General features: G+C 57.1%; 1 long non-coding RNA gene across 1 annotated transcript in view; it reads right to left on the reverse strand.

Moving 5' to 3' along the window:
• Positions 1-4,218, reverse strand: part of LOC138753155 (uncharacterized) — a 59,652-nt gene extending 55,434 nt beyond the window's left edge. Inside the window, exon 1 of the long non-coding RNA XR_011351012.1 lies at positions 4,075-4,218. This is a non-coding gene — a long non-coding RNA (uncharacterized lncRNA). The remainder of the gene's footprint in view (positions 1-4,074) is intronic.
• Between the last annotated feature and the right edge of the window lie 12,159 nt (positions 4,219-16,377).

A 16,377-nucleotide genomic window follows, 5' to 3' on the forward strand; every position in this document is an offset into this window, starting at 1 on the left:
CCGATAGCCTACAGGTCACCCTTGGGCAAAGTGTAGCACTTGTTTAGCCTCCCAATCAAGTCACGTGAAGCCATGGATTGCAGATAGTGGATGGTTTTTACAAGTACATTCTACAATTTTGAATTTATGATTGTAAAACTAAAAACGCTGGGCAGATGAATCTGGTGAATGACCAGGGTTACCCATCCAGTATGAAGGCATACTGGATGTATAATCATGAACTCAAATCAGCTTCAGTCTCAGCTCAAAGATGTGAATGGAGCCTTCACCAAAGGAACTTCATCCAGTAGAGGATCTCATAAGCCACAGGTGAACTGTGAGTGTTATCCAGCGAATGTCAGCAGATTAAAAACAAAGATCAGACTAGCAACCTGAAATGTAAGAACCCTTAACTAACCTGGTAAGATAGACAAAATCAAACAGGAAATGGAAAGATTAAAAATCAACATCTTGGGAATGGGGTGGAAAGAAGCTGGTAAAATAAGCTCAGAGGGATACACCATTGTTTATTCAGGAGGAGAAATTAATGAAAAAGGTGTTGAAATTATGTGAGATGAATCAGAAAGCAGCAATTAAAATTCTTTGGATACATCATGTGAAGAGATATATTAGAACATTTAGTTACAACTGGAAAGCTGGAAAGTAAAAACGGAGACAGACAGAGAATGAAAATGAGAGATGGATTAACATCTTGGTTAGAATCAGGCAACAACTACAATATGGAGGGTCAGAGACTGTGATGGATGAAGAGACATGATTGCCCACACCAAACAGTAAGGCACCTGAATGAGGTCAGCACAACATTGAGGGCCAAGGGCCTGAACTGTGCTGTAATGTTCTATATAATAGAGATATGTAAAAATTACTAGAGAGGACACTAACCATGGGGTTAGAGGAATACATTAAAAGACTAACATCACGCTATTCACACTCTTCTCCTCTCCTATGGGACAGAAGACAGAAAGTTTGAAAAATCACACCTCAAAATTCAGGGATCTCTTTCTTGCTGTTATTAGAGAATTGAATGGATGTCCCATGAATAAACTGATGTGGCTCTTGCATTGCTTAAGCTGAAGTTTTAACTCTACATGGAACATAGAGCATTACAACCCAGTACAGGACCTTCAGCCCTGCAAATGCTGTGTCGATCCATATATTCCTACCAAATAAAAAGTACTAAACCCTTTCAACCTCATAACCTTCTGTAACACTATACTCTGTAGACCTATTAATTTTGCACGACCTGTTGCACAACTTGTTCAAACAGCACAGAAAACAAAAGTTTTAAACTGCATCACAATAGACGTATCAATAAGTAGTTCAATTTGAGGCAAGAGATCCAGCCCACTGGCACCTCACATAGGTTTACTTGACCTGCAAAACAAAAAACGAATGGCAAACGGGTCCCAGTCACTCCACGCAGAATGAATCATTCTCACCGTGTCACTTCCCCGTGGAATCCCAGCTACTTGAAATTTTTGTGACATGCTCACAGCAAAAGGGGAGCGGTGCCATTAGTAGACACTGTTCTGCTAAGGAGCTGGGGATTGGAGAAGATTGCAACATGGAAGACTGTAGACACTGTGAATAGACTAAAAACACACAGCAAATGCTGGAGGAACTCAGTCAGTCTCACTGCATCCATAGGAGGTAAAGATACATTTCTTCCTATGAATGCTTAGTCAGGGCACAAGCAAAAAACAAGCAGGCATCTCAAGGCCCTTTCAGGTGGGCCCCCCCCGAGAGCAGTGGCAGGAGCGGATCTTAACTTGCGGACTTGCCTTTCAGATGGAAGCCCTAAAAGACTGCTTCTAGTGTTGCTTGGGTCCACCTGAAAGGCACCTCGTAGCACCTCCGGATCGGATGGAGGCGGGGTGACTGGTGCCACAGCGCCACCTGTCATAAATACGCAGCATAGGAATGGCCTTCTTCCCTACCCATAATCCCCCATATAGGGTGGAACCGCTCCGTGTTTCTCAAAACAGTTCCAGCTGTGTGGGGGATTATGGGTAGGGAAGACTGCCATTGCTATGCTTCATTTTGAGCCGCAGAGAGCAGCTCTGTGACAGCCCGCTCCGGCCAACCTCCGATGGCTCCTGCCGGACATCCCTACCCCTTGGCCCCCCCCCACCACCACAGTGGGGGTGGCTGTAAGGCAACGGGGAGTTGGGTTGCGGGCTAATAGTCATCAGCCTGCCCCCTGGCAGCTGGTGCACATTCAGGTGCCTCGCCGGAGCCCAGCGCTCCGGCGATTATACCTCCCCGAGGAGGTTGGCATTGGTGCCTCGGAGGCGTTTCTGCCGCAAGGAGTGAGATTATGTGGCTTTACACTGGGGTGTTCAGGCCGCCTGAAAGGGCAATAAAGTCCATGAGAAAAAGGTAGAAGAATGGGAGGGGTCCAGAGCAACAAAAGGTGTTAATTGGATATGATAAGAGGAAACATGAGAATAGGGCTGCACGGTTGGCACAACACCTTTACAGTACCAGTGATCAGGACTGGACCTGGGTCCAAAACCTGCACTGTTTGGAAGGAGTTTCTACTTTCTCCCTGTGTCTGGGTAGGTTTTCTCCAGGGATTCAGTTTCCTCCAACCCTTCAAAAACATACCAGGGTGTAGGTTAGTGGGGAGTAAATTAGGGCTGAATTGGCCTGTTCCAGTGCTGTATGTCTAAATTTAAAATAAAAAAAAATAGATTATGGCTCTTCGAAAGGAGTCAAGGGAAAAAAGAGAAAGAAAGAGAGACTGGAAGAAAGGAGACGGGGGAACAAAGATGTGCGTGTAGGAAGAGAGCATACATACATAACTGTGAGTCAAAGAATGGAGTAGGCAAAGAGAAAGAGTCAGGGGCTGTCCATAAACAAGAACCATCTGTAGATCCTGGGGTTGAAGAAAAAACACAAAACGCTGGAGAAGTTCAGCTGGTCAAACAGTGGCCTTAATGTAGTAAAGGTAAAGAGACAGACCTGACGTTTCGGGCTTGAGCCCTTCATCATGTTGTGAATGAACGTCTGGCAGGTGCCTGAACAAAAAGATTGTTGGGGGGGAGGGGTGGGAAAGGCAGGAGATGATAGGAGGAGAAACCAGGTACTAAGTATTCCCACCGAGTCCTGGATTAGAGATTGGGAACTCAACAGTTTCAATGCCAGGAGGGCTGTTGTCTTTAGCCTCCACCTTACCAGATGTCAGCAAGAGCGAACACTACAATTCACTGAACAGAAATCATACTGACAGTTACCATTGTTCAGAATTGCTTTTCACTGTCTTGTATTATTTTCCCCTTCCCTTCAATTCTCTTCTCCTACCCACGCTTTACTCTCTCACTCCATTCATTCCTTTTTCCTTCACCTGATCCCTCCTTTTCTTCCAACCCATCCATTTTCTTTCCACTATCCTTCTCTCCCTCTGGCTTCATCCTTCTCTACCCTCTTACCACCTACCCTCCCTCTCCATCCATCTTGCTCTGTTCCTTTCCCCTCCGCCTCCTCCCCCTCGCTCGCTCTCTCCCCCCCTCGCTCTCTCTCTCCCCCCTCTCCCCCCCTCCCTCTCCCCCCCTCCCTCTCCCCCCCTCCCTCTCCTCCCCTCCCCCCCCTCCCCTCCCCCCCCTCCCCTCCCCCCCCTCCCCTCCCCCCCCTCCCCTCCCCCCCCTCCCCTCCCCCCCCTCCCCTCCCCCCCTCCCCCCCTCTCTCTCCCCCCCTCTCTCTCCCCCCTCCCTCCCTCCCTCTCCCCCTCTCCCCCCTCCCTCCCCCTCCCTCCCCCCCCCTCTCCCCCCCTCTCTCCCCCCTCCCTCTCTCCCCCCCTCCCTCTCTCCCTCCCTCTCCCCCCCCTCCCTCTCTCCCCCTCTCTCCCCCTGCCTCTCTCCCCCCCTCCCCCTCTCCCCCCTCCCTCTCCCCCCCTCCCCCTCTCCCCCCTCCCCCTCCCCCTCTCCCCCCTCCCTCTCCCCCCCCCCTCCCTCTCCCCCCCCCTCCCTCTCCCCCCCCCTCCCTCTCTCCCCCCCTCCCTCTCTCCCCCCCATCTCCACGCCGCGGGCCGAGCGAGACCGAAGGGTCGGAACTCTCCCCTCCCCGCCGACCTACCTGCGCGGCCATGAAGGAGAGGTCCATGATGCCGCCCGCCCGCCCGCCCGCCTTGGGGACGGGGATCAGCAGGGTCCAGCTCCTCGCTGACGGGACGGAGGAGACTCGCGCGCCCCGGCCGATCAGGAAGAAGGGGGCGTGCGAGCGCCGTCACGCGCCGCGCTCGACTGGGTTGCTAGGGCAACGCTCCCTTAGCAACGCCGGGCCTGAGCCCCAGGCCGCCGCCCGCCGCCCGCGGGGGAAGGTAAGGGGTCTTTCCCTCTGCTGGGTCACGGCTGAGGGCGATGGATCGACTGGGGGGAGAGGAGGAGAGAGCCCTGGGCTGGCAGGAACCAGAGATGAGCAGTGATTTGGAAGTGGTGAGGGAGAGGGGTTGCCACAGACTGGATGGGCCGAAGGGTCGGCTCGACGCTCATGTCCTTGGTTCAGTTCAGGAGGGGTGACCATGGATTCTGGGGGGGGGGGGAGTAAGCCAACTGGTACACGGTTCATCCACAGAGCAACAGAGCGCGGAAACAGGCCCTTCGGCCCTTCTCGTCCGTGCTGAACCATATGCTTTTGCATAGCCCCACCCACCCGCTCCCAGCCCCACCGACCCCCACCCACTACCACTGACCCTCTCCCACTCCCACTTACCTGGAGTCATTCCCACTGACCAGTTCCCACTCCCATGACCTGTATCCAGTCCCACTGACTTCTCCCAGTTCTACTGACCTTCTCCCAGTTCCACTGACCAGCTCCCAGTCCCACTGACCTTCTCCCAGTTCTACTGACCAGCTCCCAGTCCCATGACCTGCTCCCAGTCCCACTGACCAGCTCCCAGTCCCACTGACTTCTCCCAGTTCTACTGACCAGCTCCCAGTCCCATGACCTGCTCCCAGTCCCACTGACCAGCTCCCAGTCCCACTGACTTCTCCCAGTTCTACTGACCAGCTCCCAGTCCCATGACCTGCTCCCAGTCCCACTGACCAGCTCCCAGTCCCACTGACCTTCTCCCAGTTCTACTGACCAGCTCCCAGTCCCATGACCTGCTCCCAGTTCCACTGACCTTCTCCCAGTTCTACTGACCAGCTCCCAGTCCCATGACCTGCTCCCAGTCCCACTGACCAGCTCCCAGTCCCACTGACTTCTCCCAGTCCCACTGACCAGCTCCCAGTCCCATGACCTGCTCCCAGTCCCACTGACCAGCTCCCAGTCCCACTGACTTCTCCCAGTTCTACTGACCTGCTCCCAGTTCTACTGACCAGCTCCCAGTCCCATGACCTGCTCCCAGTTCCACTGACCTTCTCCCAGTTCTACTGACCAGCTCCCAGTCCCATGACCTGCTCCCAGTCCCACTGACCAGCTCCCAGTCCCACTGACTTCTCCCAGTTCTACTGACCTGCTCCCAGTTCTACTGACCAGCTCCCAGTCCCACTGACCTGCTCCCAGTCCCATGACCTGCTCCCAGTCCTACTGACCTGCTCCCAGTCCCATGACCTGCTCCCAGTCCCACTGACCTCCCAGTTCTACTGACCTGCTCCCAGTCCCATGACCTGCTCCCAGTCCCACTGACCTTCTCCCAGTTCTACTGACCAGCTCTCAGTCCCACTGACCTGCTCCCAGTCCCACTGACCTGCTCCCAGTTCTACTGACCTGCTCCCAGTTCCACTGACCTGCTCCCAGTCCCATGACCTGCTCCCAGTCCCATGACCTGCTCCCAGTCCCACTGACCTTCTCCCAGTTCTACTGACCAGCTCCCAGTCCCACTGACCTCCCAGTTCTACTGACCAGCTCTCAGTCCCACTGACCTGCTCCCAGTCCCACTGACCTGCTCCCAGTTCTACTGACCTGCTCCCAGTTCCACTGACCTGCTCCCAGTTCCACTGACCAGCTCCCAGTCCCATGACCTGCTCCCAGTCCCACTGACCTTCTCCCAGTTCTACTGACCAGCTCCCAGTTCCACTGACCTGCTCCCAGTTCCACTGACCAGCTCCCAGTCCCATGACCTGCTCCCAGTCCCACTGACCAGCTCCCAGTTCTACTGACCAGCTCCCAGTCCCACTGACCTTCTCCCAGTTCTACTGACCTTCTCCCAGTTCTACTGACCTGCTCCCAGTCCCATGACCTGCTCCCAGTCCCACTGACCTTCTCCCAGTTCTACTGACCAGCTCCCAGTCCCACTGACCTGCTCCCAGTCCTACTGACCTGCTCCCAGTCCCACTGACCTGCTCCCAGTTCTACTGACCTGCTCCCAGTTCTACTGACCAGCTCCCAGTCCCACTGACCTGCTCCCAGTCCTACTGACCTGCTCCCAGTCCCACTGACCTGCTCCCAGTTCTACTGACCTGCTCCCAGTTCTACTGACCAGCTCCCAGTCCCACTGACCTGCTCCCAGTCCTACTGACCTGCTCCCAGTCCCACTGACCTGCTCCCAGTTCTACTGACCTGCTCCCAGTTCCACTGACCAGCTCCCAGTCCCATGACCTGCTCCCAGTCCCACTGACCTTCTCCCAGTTCTACTGACCTGCTCCCAGTTCTACTGACCAGCTCCCAGTCCCACTGACCTGCTCCCAGTCCCACTGACCTGCTCCCAGTCCCACTGACCTTCTCCCAGTTCTACTGACCAGCTCCCAGTCCCACTGACCTGCTCCCAGTTCTACTGACCTTCTCCCAGTTCTACTGACCAGCTCCCAGTCCCACTGACCTGCTCCCAGTCCTACTGACCTGCTCCCAGTCCCACTGACCTTCTCCCAGTTCCACTGACCAGCTCCCAGTCCCACTGACCTGCTCCCAGTCCCACTGACCTTCTCCCAGTTCTACTGACCAGCTCCCACTCCCACTGACCTTCTCCCAGTTCTACTGACCAGCTCCCAGTCCCACTGACCTGCTCCCAGTTCTACTGACCTTCTCCCAGTTCTACTGACCAGCTCCCAGTCCCACTGACCTTCTCCCAGTCCCATGACCTTCTCCCAGTCCTACTAACCAGCTCCCAGTCCCATGACCTGCTCCCAGTCCCACTGACCTTCTCCCAGTTCTACTGACCTGCTCCCAGTTCTACTGACCTGCTCCCAGTCCCATGACCTGCTCCCAGTCCCACTGACCTTCTCCCAGTTCTACTGACCAGCTCCCAGTCCCATGACCTGCTCCCAGTCCCACTGACCTTCTCCCAGTTCTACTGACCAGCTCCCAGTCCCATGACCTGCTCCCAGTCCCACTGACCTTCTCCCAGTCCCACTGACCTTCTCCCAGTTCTACTGACCAGCTCCCAGTCCCACTGACCTGCTCCCAGTCCTACTGACCTGCTCCCAGTCCCACTGACCTTCTCCCAGTTCCACTGACCAGCTCCCAGTCCCAATGACCTGCTCCCAGTCCCACTGACCTTCTCCCAGTTCTACTGACCAGCTCCCAGTCCCACTGACCTTCTCCCAGTTCTACTGACCAGCTCTCAGTCCCACTGACCTGCTCCCAGTTCTACTGACCTTCTCCCAGTTCTACTGACCAGCTCCCAGTCCCACTGACCTTCTCCCAGTCCCATGACCTTCTCCCAGTCCTACTAACCAGCTCCCAGTCCCATGACCTGCTCCCAGCCCCACTGACCTTCTCCCAGTTCTACTGACCAGCTCCCAGTCCCATGACCTGCTCCCAGTCCCACTGACCTTCTCCCAGTTCTACTGACCAGCTCCCAGTCCCATGACCTGCTCCCAGTCCCACTGACCTTCTCCCAGTTCTACTGACCAGCTCCCAGTCCCACTGACCTGCTCCCAGTCCTACTGACCTGCTCCCAGTCCCACTGACCTTCTCCCAGTTCTACTGACCAGCTCCCAGTCCCACTGACCTTCTCCCAGTTCTACTGACCAGCTCCCAGTCCCACTGACCTGCTCCCAGTCCCACTGACCTGCTCCCAGTTCTACTGACCTGCTCCCAGTTCTACTGACCTGCTCCCAGTTCTACTGACCAGCTCCCAGTCCCACTGACCTGCTCCCAGTCCTACTGACCTGCTCCCAGTCCCACTGACCTGCTCCCAGTTCTACTGACCTGCTCCCAGTTCCACTGACCAGCTCCCAGTCCCATGACCTGCTCCCAGTCCCACTGACCTTCTCCCAGTTCTACTGACCTGCTCCCAGTTCTACTGACCAGCTCCCAGTCCCACTGACCTGCTCCCAGTCCTACTGACCTGCTCCCAGTCCCACTGACCTTCTCCCAGTTCTACTGACCAGCTCCCAGTCCCACTGACCTGCTCCCAGTTCTACTGACCTTCTCCCAGTTCTACTGACCAGCTCCCAGTCCCACTGACCTGCTCCCAGTCCTACTGACCTGCTCCCAGTCCCACTGACCTTCTCCCAGTTCCACTGACCAGCTCCCAGTCCCACTGACCTGCTCCCAGTCCCACTGACCTTCTCCCAGTTCTACTGACCAGCTCCCACTCCCACTGACCTTCTCCCAGTTCTACTGACCAGCTCCCAGTCCCACTGACCTGCTCCCAGTTCTACTGACCTTCTCCCAGTTCTACTGACCAGCTCCCAGTCCCACTGACCTTCTCCCAGTCCCATGACCTTCTCCCAGTCCTACTAACCAGCTCCCAGTCCCATGACCTGCTCCCAGTCCCACTGACCTTCTCCCAGTTCTACTGACCTGCTCCCAGTTCTACTGACCTGCTCCCAGTCCCATGACCTGCTCCCAGTCCCACTGACCTTCTCCCAGTTCTACTGACCAGCTCCCAGTCCCATGACCTGCACCCAGTCCCACTGACCTTCTCCCAGTTCTACTGACCAGCTCCCAGTCCCATGACCTGCTCCCAGTCCCACTGACCTTCTCCCAGTTCTACTGACCAGCTCCCAGTCCCACTGACCTGCTCCCAGTCCTACTGACCTGCTCCCAGTCCCACTGACCTTCTCCCAGTTCCACTGACCAGCTCCCAGTCCCACTGACCTGCTCCCAGTCCCACTGACCTTCTCCCAGTTCTACTGACCAGCTCCCAGTCCCACTGACCTTCTCCCAGTTCTACTGACCAGCTCCCAGTCCCACTGACCTGCTCCCAGTTCTACTGACCTTCTCCCAGTTCTACTGACCTTCTCCCAGTTCTACTGACCAGCTCCCAGTCCCACTGACCTTCTCCCAGTTCTACTGACCAGCTCCCAGTCCCACTGACCTGCTCCCAGTCCCACTGACCTTCTCCCAGTTCTACTGACCAGCTCCCAGTCCCACTGACCTTCTCCCAGTTCTACTGACCAGCTCCCAGTCCCACTGACCTGCTCCCAGTTCTTCTGACCTTCTCCCAGTTCTACTGACCAGCTCCCAGTCCCACTGACCTTCTCCCAGTCCCATGACCTTCTCCCAGTCCTACTAACCAGCTCCCAGTCCCATGACCTGCTCCCAGTCCCACTGACCTTCTCCCAGTTCTACTAACCTGCTCCCAGTTCTACTGACCTGCTCCCAGTCCCATGACCTGCTCCCAGTCCCACTGACCTTCTCCCAGTTCTACTGACCAGCTCCCAGTCCCATGACCTGCTCCCAGTCCCACTGACCTTCTCCCAGTTCTACTGACCAGCTCCCAGTCCCATGACCTGCTCCCAGTCCCACTGACCTTCTCCCAGTTCTACTGACCAGCTCCCAGTCCCACTGACCTGCTCCCAGTCCCACTGACCTGCTCCCAGTCCCACTGACCTTCTCCCAGTTCTACTGACCAGCTCCCAGTCCCACTGACCTTCTCCCAGTTCTACTGACCAGCTCCCAGTCCCACTGACCTGCTCCCAGTTCTACTGACCTTCTCCCAGTTCTACTGACCAGCTCCCAGTCCCACTGACCTTCTCCCAGTTCTACTGACCAGCTCCCAGTCCCACTGACCTGCTCCCAGTTCTACTGACCTGCTCCCAGTTCTACTGACCTGCTCCCAGTTCTACTGACCTGCTCCCAGTTCCACTGACCAGCTCCCAGTCCCATGACCTGCTCCCAGTCCCACTGACCTTCTCCCAGTTTTACTGACCTGATCCCAGTTCTACTGACCTGCTCCCAGTCCCACTGACCTTCTCCCAGTTCTACTGACCTGCTCCCAGTTCTACTGACCAGCTCCCAGTCCTACTGACTTCTCCCAGTTCTACTGACCTGCTCCCAGTTCTACTGACCAGCTCCCAGTCCCACTGACCAGCTCCCAGTCCCACTGACTTCTCCCAGTTCTACTGACCTGCTCCCAGTTCTACTGACCAGCTCCCAGTCCCACTGACCTTCTCCCAGTTCTACTGACCAGCTCCCAGTTCCATGACCAGCTCCCAGTCCCATGACCTGCTCCCAGTCCCACTGACCTTCTCCCAGTTCTACTGACCTGCTCCCAGTTCTACTGACCTGCTCCCAGTCCCATGACCTGCTCCCAGTCCTACTGACCTGCTCCCAGTCCTACTGACCAGCTCCCAGTCCCATGACCTGCTCCCAGTCCCACTGACCTTCTCCCAGTTCTACTGACCAGCTCTCAGTCCCACTGACCTGCTCCCAGTCCCACTGACCTGCTCCCAGTTCTACTGACCTGCTCCCAGTTCCACTGACCTGCTCCCAGTCCCATGACCTGCTCCCAGTCCCATGACCTGCTCCCAGTCCCACTGACCTTCTCCCAGTTCTACTGACCAGCTCCCAGTCCCACTGACCTCCCAGTTCTACTGACCAGCTCTCAGTCCCACTGACCTGCTCCCAGTCCCACTGACCTGCTCCCAGTTCTACTGACCTGCTCCCAGTTCCACTGACCTGCTCCCAGTTCCACTGACCAGCTCCCAGTCCCATGACCTGCTCCCAGTCCCACTGACCTTCTCCCAGTTCTACTGACCAGCTCCCAGTTCCACTGACCTGCTCCCAGTTCCACTGACCAGCTCCCAGTCCCATGACCTGCTCCCAGTCCCACTGACCAGCTCCCAGTTCTACTGACCAGCTCCCAGTCCCACTGACCTTCTCCCAGTTCTACTGACCTTCTCCCAGTTCTACTGACCTGCTCCCAGTCCCATGACCTGCTCCCAGTCCCACTGACCTTCTCCCAGTTCTACTGACCAGCTCCCAGTCCCACTGACCTGCTCCCAGTCCCACTGACCTGCTCCCAGTCCCACTGACCTGCTCCCAGTTCTACTGACCTGCTCCCAGTTCTACTGACCAGCTCCCAGTCCCACTGACCTGCTCCCAGTCCTACTGACCTGCTCCCAGTCCCACTGACCTGCTCCCAGTTCTACTGACCTGCTCCCAGTTCTACTGACCAGCTCCCAGTCCCACTGACCTGCTCCCAGTCCTACTGACCTGCTCCCAGTCCCACTGACCTGCTCCCAGTTCTACTGACCTGCTCCCAGTTCCACTGACCAGCTCCCAGTCCCATGACCTGCTCCCAGTCCCACTGACCTTCTCCCAGTTCTACTGACCTGCTCCCAGTTCTACTGACCAGCTCCCAGTCCCACTGACCTGCTCCCAGTCCCACTGACCTGCTCCCAGTCCCACTGACCTTCTCCCAGTTCTACTGACCAGCTCCCAGTCCCACTGACCTGCTCCCAGTTCTACTGACCTTCTCCCAGTTCTACTGACCAGCTCCCAGTCCCACTGACCTGCTCCCAGTCCTACTGACCTGCTCCCAGTCCCACTGACCTTCTCCCAGTTCCACTGACCAGCTCCCAGTCCCACTGACCTGCTCCCAGTCCCACTGACCTTCTCCCAGTTCTACTGACCAGCTCCCACTCCCACTGACCTTCTCCCAGTTCTACTGACCAGCTCCCAGTCCCACTGACCTGCTCCCAGTTCTACTGACCTTCTCCCAGTTCTACTGACCAGCTCCCAGTCCCACTGACCTTCTCCCAGTCCCATGACCTTCTCCCAGTCCTACTAACCAGCTCCCAGTCCCATGACCTGCTCCCAGTCCCACTGACCTTCTCCCAGTTCTACTGACCTGCTCCCAGTTCTACTGACCTGCTCCCAGTCCCATGACCTGCTCCCAGTCCCACTGACCTTCTCCCAGTTCTACTGACCAGCTCCCAGTCCCATGACCTGCTCCCAGTCCCACTGACCTTCTCCCAGTTCTACTGACCAGCTCCCAGTCCCATGACCTGCTCCCAGTCCCACTGACCTTCTCCCAGTCCCACTGACCTTCTCCCAGTTCTACTGACCAGCTCCCAGTCCCACTGACCTGCTCCCAGTCCTACTGACCTGCTCCCAGTCCCACTGACCTTCTCCCAGTTCCACTGACCAGCTCCCAGTCCCAATGACCTGCTCCCAGTCCCACTGACCTTCTCCCAGTTCTACTGACCAGCTCCCAGTCCCACTGACCTTCTCCCAGTTCTACTGACCAGCTCCCAGTCCCACTGACCTGCTCCCAGTTCTACTGACCTTCTCCCAGTTCTACTGACCAGCTCCCAGTCCCACTGACCTGCTCCCAGTCCCATGACCTGCTCCCAGTCCCACTGACCTCCCAGTTCTACTGACCTGCTCCCAGTCCCATGACCTGCTCCCAGTCCCACTGACCTTCTCCCAGTTCTACTGACCAGCTCTCAGTCCCACTGACCTGCTCCCAGTCCCACTGACCTGCTCCCAGTTCTACTGACCTGCTCCCAGTTCCACTGACCTGCTCCCAGTCCCATGACCTGCTCCCAGTCCCATGACCTGCTCCCAGTCCCACTGACCTTCTCCCAGTTCTACTGACCAGCTCCCAGTCCCACTGACCTCCCAGTTCTACTGACCAGCTCTCAGTCCCACTGACCTGCTCCCAGTCCCACTGACCTGCTCCCAGTTCTACTGACCTGCTCCCAGTTCCACTGACCTGCTCCCAGTTCCACTGACCAGCTCCCAGTCCCATGACCTGCTCCCAGTCCCACTGACCTTCTCCCAGTTCTACTGACCAGCTCCCAGTTCCACTGACCTGCTCCCAGTTCCACTGACCAGCTCCCAGTCCCATGACCTGCTCCCAGTCCCACTGACCAGCTCCCAGTTCTACTGACCAGCTCCCAGTCCCACTGACCTTCTCCCAGTTCTACTGACCTGCTCCCAGTCCCACTGACCTTCTCCCAGTTCTACTGACCAGCTCCCAGTCCCACTGACCTTCTCCCAGTTCTACTGACCAGCTCCCAGTCCCACTGACCTGCTCCCAGTCCCACTGACCTGCTCCCAGTTCTACTGACCTGCTCCCAGTTCTACTGACCTGCTCCCAGTTCTACTGACCAGCTCCCAGTCCCACTGACCTGCTCCCAGTCCTACTGACCTGCTCCCAGTCCCACTGACCTGCTCCCAGTTCTACTGACCTGCTCCCAGTTCCACTGACCAGCTCCCAGTCCCATGACCTGCTCCCAGTCCCACTGACCTTCTCCCAGTTCTACTGACCTGCTCCCAGTTCTACTGACCAGCTCCCAGTCCCACTGACCTGCTCCCAGTCCTACTGACCTGCTCCCAGTCCCACTGACCTTCTCCCAGTTCTACTGACCAGCTCCCAGTCCCACTGACCTGCTCCCAGTTCTACTGACCTTCTCCCAGTTCTACTGACCAGCTCCCAGTCCCACTGACCTGCTCCCAGTCCTACTGACCTGCTACCAGTCCCACTGACCTTCTCCCAGTTCCACTGACCAGCTCCCAGTCCCACTGACCTGCTCCCAGTCCCACTGACCTTCTCCCAGTTCTACTGACCAGCTCCCACTCCCACTGACCTTCTCCCAGTTCTACTGACCAGCTCCCAGTCCCACTGACCTGCTCCCAGTTCTACTGACCTTCTCCCAGTTCTACTGACCAGCTCCCAGTCCCACTGACCTTCTCCCAGTCCCATGACCTTCTCCCAGTCCTACTAACCAGCTCCCAGTCCCATGACCTGCTCCCAGTCCCACTGACCTTCTCCCAGTTCTACTGACCTGCTCCCAGTTCTACTGACCTGCTCCCAGTCCCATGACCTGCTCCCAGTCCCACTGACCTTCTCCCAGTTCTACTGACCAGCTCCCAGTCCCATGACCTGCACCCAGTCCCACTGACCTTCTCCCAGTTCTACTGACCAGCTCCCAGTCCCATGACCTGCTCCCAGTCCCACTGACCTTCTCCCAGTTCTACTGACCAGCTCCCAGTCCCACTGACCTGCTCCCAGTCCTACTGACCTGCTCCCAGTCCCACTGACCTTCTCCCAGTTCCACTGACCAGCTCCCAGTCCCACTGACCTGCTCCCAGTCCCACTGACCTTCTCCCAGTTCTACTGACCAGCTCCCAGTCCCACTGACCTTCTCCCAGTTCTACTGACCAGCTCCCAGTCCCACTGACCTGCTCCCAGTTCTACTGACCTTCTCCCAGTTCTACTGACCTTCTCCCAGTTCTACTGACCAGCTCCCAGTCCCACTGACCTTCTCCCAGTTCTACTGACCAGCTCCCAGTCCCACTGACCTGCTCCCAGTCCCACTGACCTTCTCCCAGTTCTACTGACCAGCTCCCAGTCCCACTGACCTTCTCCCAGTTCTACTGACCAGCTCCCAGTCCCACTGACCTGCTCCCAGTTCTTCTGACCTTCTCCCAGTTCTACTGACCAGCTCCCAGTCCCACTGACCTTCTCCCAGTCCCATGACCTTCTCCCAGTCCTACTAACCAGCTCCCAGTCCCATGACCTGCTCCCAGTCCCACTGACCTTCTCCCAGTTCTACTGACCTGCTCCCAGTTCTACTGACCTGCTCCCAGTCCCATGACCTGCTCCCAGTCCCACTGACCTTCTCCCAGTTCTACTGACCAGCTCCCAGTCCCATGACCTGCTCCCAGTCCCACTGACCTTCTCCCAGTTCTACTGACCAGCTCCCAGTCCCATGACCTGCTCCCAGTCCCACTGACCTTCTCCCAGTTCTACTGACCAGCTCCCAGTCCCACTGACCTGCTCCCAGTCCTACTGACCTGCTCCCAGTCCCACTGACCTTCTCCCAGTTCTACTGACCAGCTCCCAGTCCCACTGACCTTCTCCCAGTTCTACTGACCAGCTCCCAGTCCCACTGACCTGCTCCCAGTTCTACTGACCTTCTCCCAGTTCTACTGACCAGCTCCCAGTCCCACTGACCTTCTCCCAGTTCTACTGACCAGCTCCCAGTCCCACTGACCTGCTCCCAGGTCTACTGACCTGCTCCCAGTTCTACTGACCTGCTCCCAGTTCTACTGACCTGCTCCCAGTTCCACTGACCAGCTCCCAGTCCCATGACCTGCTCCCAGTCCCACTGACCTTCTCCCAGTTTTACTGACCTGCTCCCAGTTCTACTGACCTGCTCCCAGTCCCACTGACCTTCTCCCAGTCCCATGACCTGCTCCCAGTCCCACTGACCTGCTCCCAGTTCTACTGACCAGCTCCCAGTCCCACTGACCTGCTCCCAGTCCTACTGACCTGCTCCCAGTCCCACTGACCTTCTCCCAGTTCTACTGACCAGCTCCCAGTCCCACTGACCTGCTCCCAGTTCTACTGACCTTCTCCCAGTTCTACTGACCAGCTCCCAGTCCCACTGACCTGCTCCCAGTCCTACTGACCTGCTCCCAGTCCCACTGACCTTCTCCCAGTTCCACTGACCAGCTCCCAGTCCCACTGACCTGCTCCCAGTCCCACTGACCTTCTCCCAGTTCTACTGACCAGCTCCCACTCCCACTGACCTTCTCCCAGTTCTACTGACCAGCTCCCAGTCCCACTGACCTGCTCCCAGTTCTACTGACCTTCTCCCAGTTCTACTGACCAGCTCCCAGTCCCACTGACCTTCTCCCAGTCCCATGACCTTCTCCCAGTCCTACTAACCAGCTCCCAGTCCCATGACCTGCTCCCAGTCCCACTGACCTTCTCCCAGTTCTACTGACCTGCTCCCAGTTCTACTGACCTGCTCCCAGTCCCATGACCTGCTCCCAGTCCCACTGACCTTCTCCCAGTTCTACTGACCAGCTCCCAGTCCCATGACCTGCACCCAGTCCCACTGACCTTCTCCCAGTTCTACTGACCAGCTCCCAGTCCCATGACCTGCTCCCAGTCCCACTGACCTTCTCCCAGTTCTACTGACCAGCTCCCAGTCCCACTGACCTGCTCCCAGTCCTACTGACCTGCTCCCAGTCCCACTGACCTTCTCCCAGTTCCACTGACCAGCTCCCAGTCCCACTGACCTGCTCCCAGTCCCACTGACCTTCTCCCAGTTCTACTGACCAGCTCCCAGTCCCACTGACCTTCTCCCAGTTCTACTGACCAGCTCCCAGTCCCACTGACCTGCTCCCAGTTCTACTGACCTTCTCCCAGTTCTACTGACCTTCTCCCAGTTCTACTGACCAGCTCCCAGTCCCACTGACCTTCTCCCAGTTCTACTGACCAGCTCCCAGTCCCACTGACCTGCTCCC

Source organism: Narcine bancroftii, chromosome 2 (genome assembly GCF_036971445.1).
Source record: "Narcine bancroftii isolate sNarBan1 chromosome 2, sNarBan1.hap1, whole genome shotgun sequence".
In the NCBI taxonomy this organism is placed as follows: Eukaryota; Metazoa; Chordata; class Chondrichthyes; order Torpediniformes; family Narcinidae; genus Narcine; species Narcine bancroftii.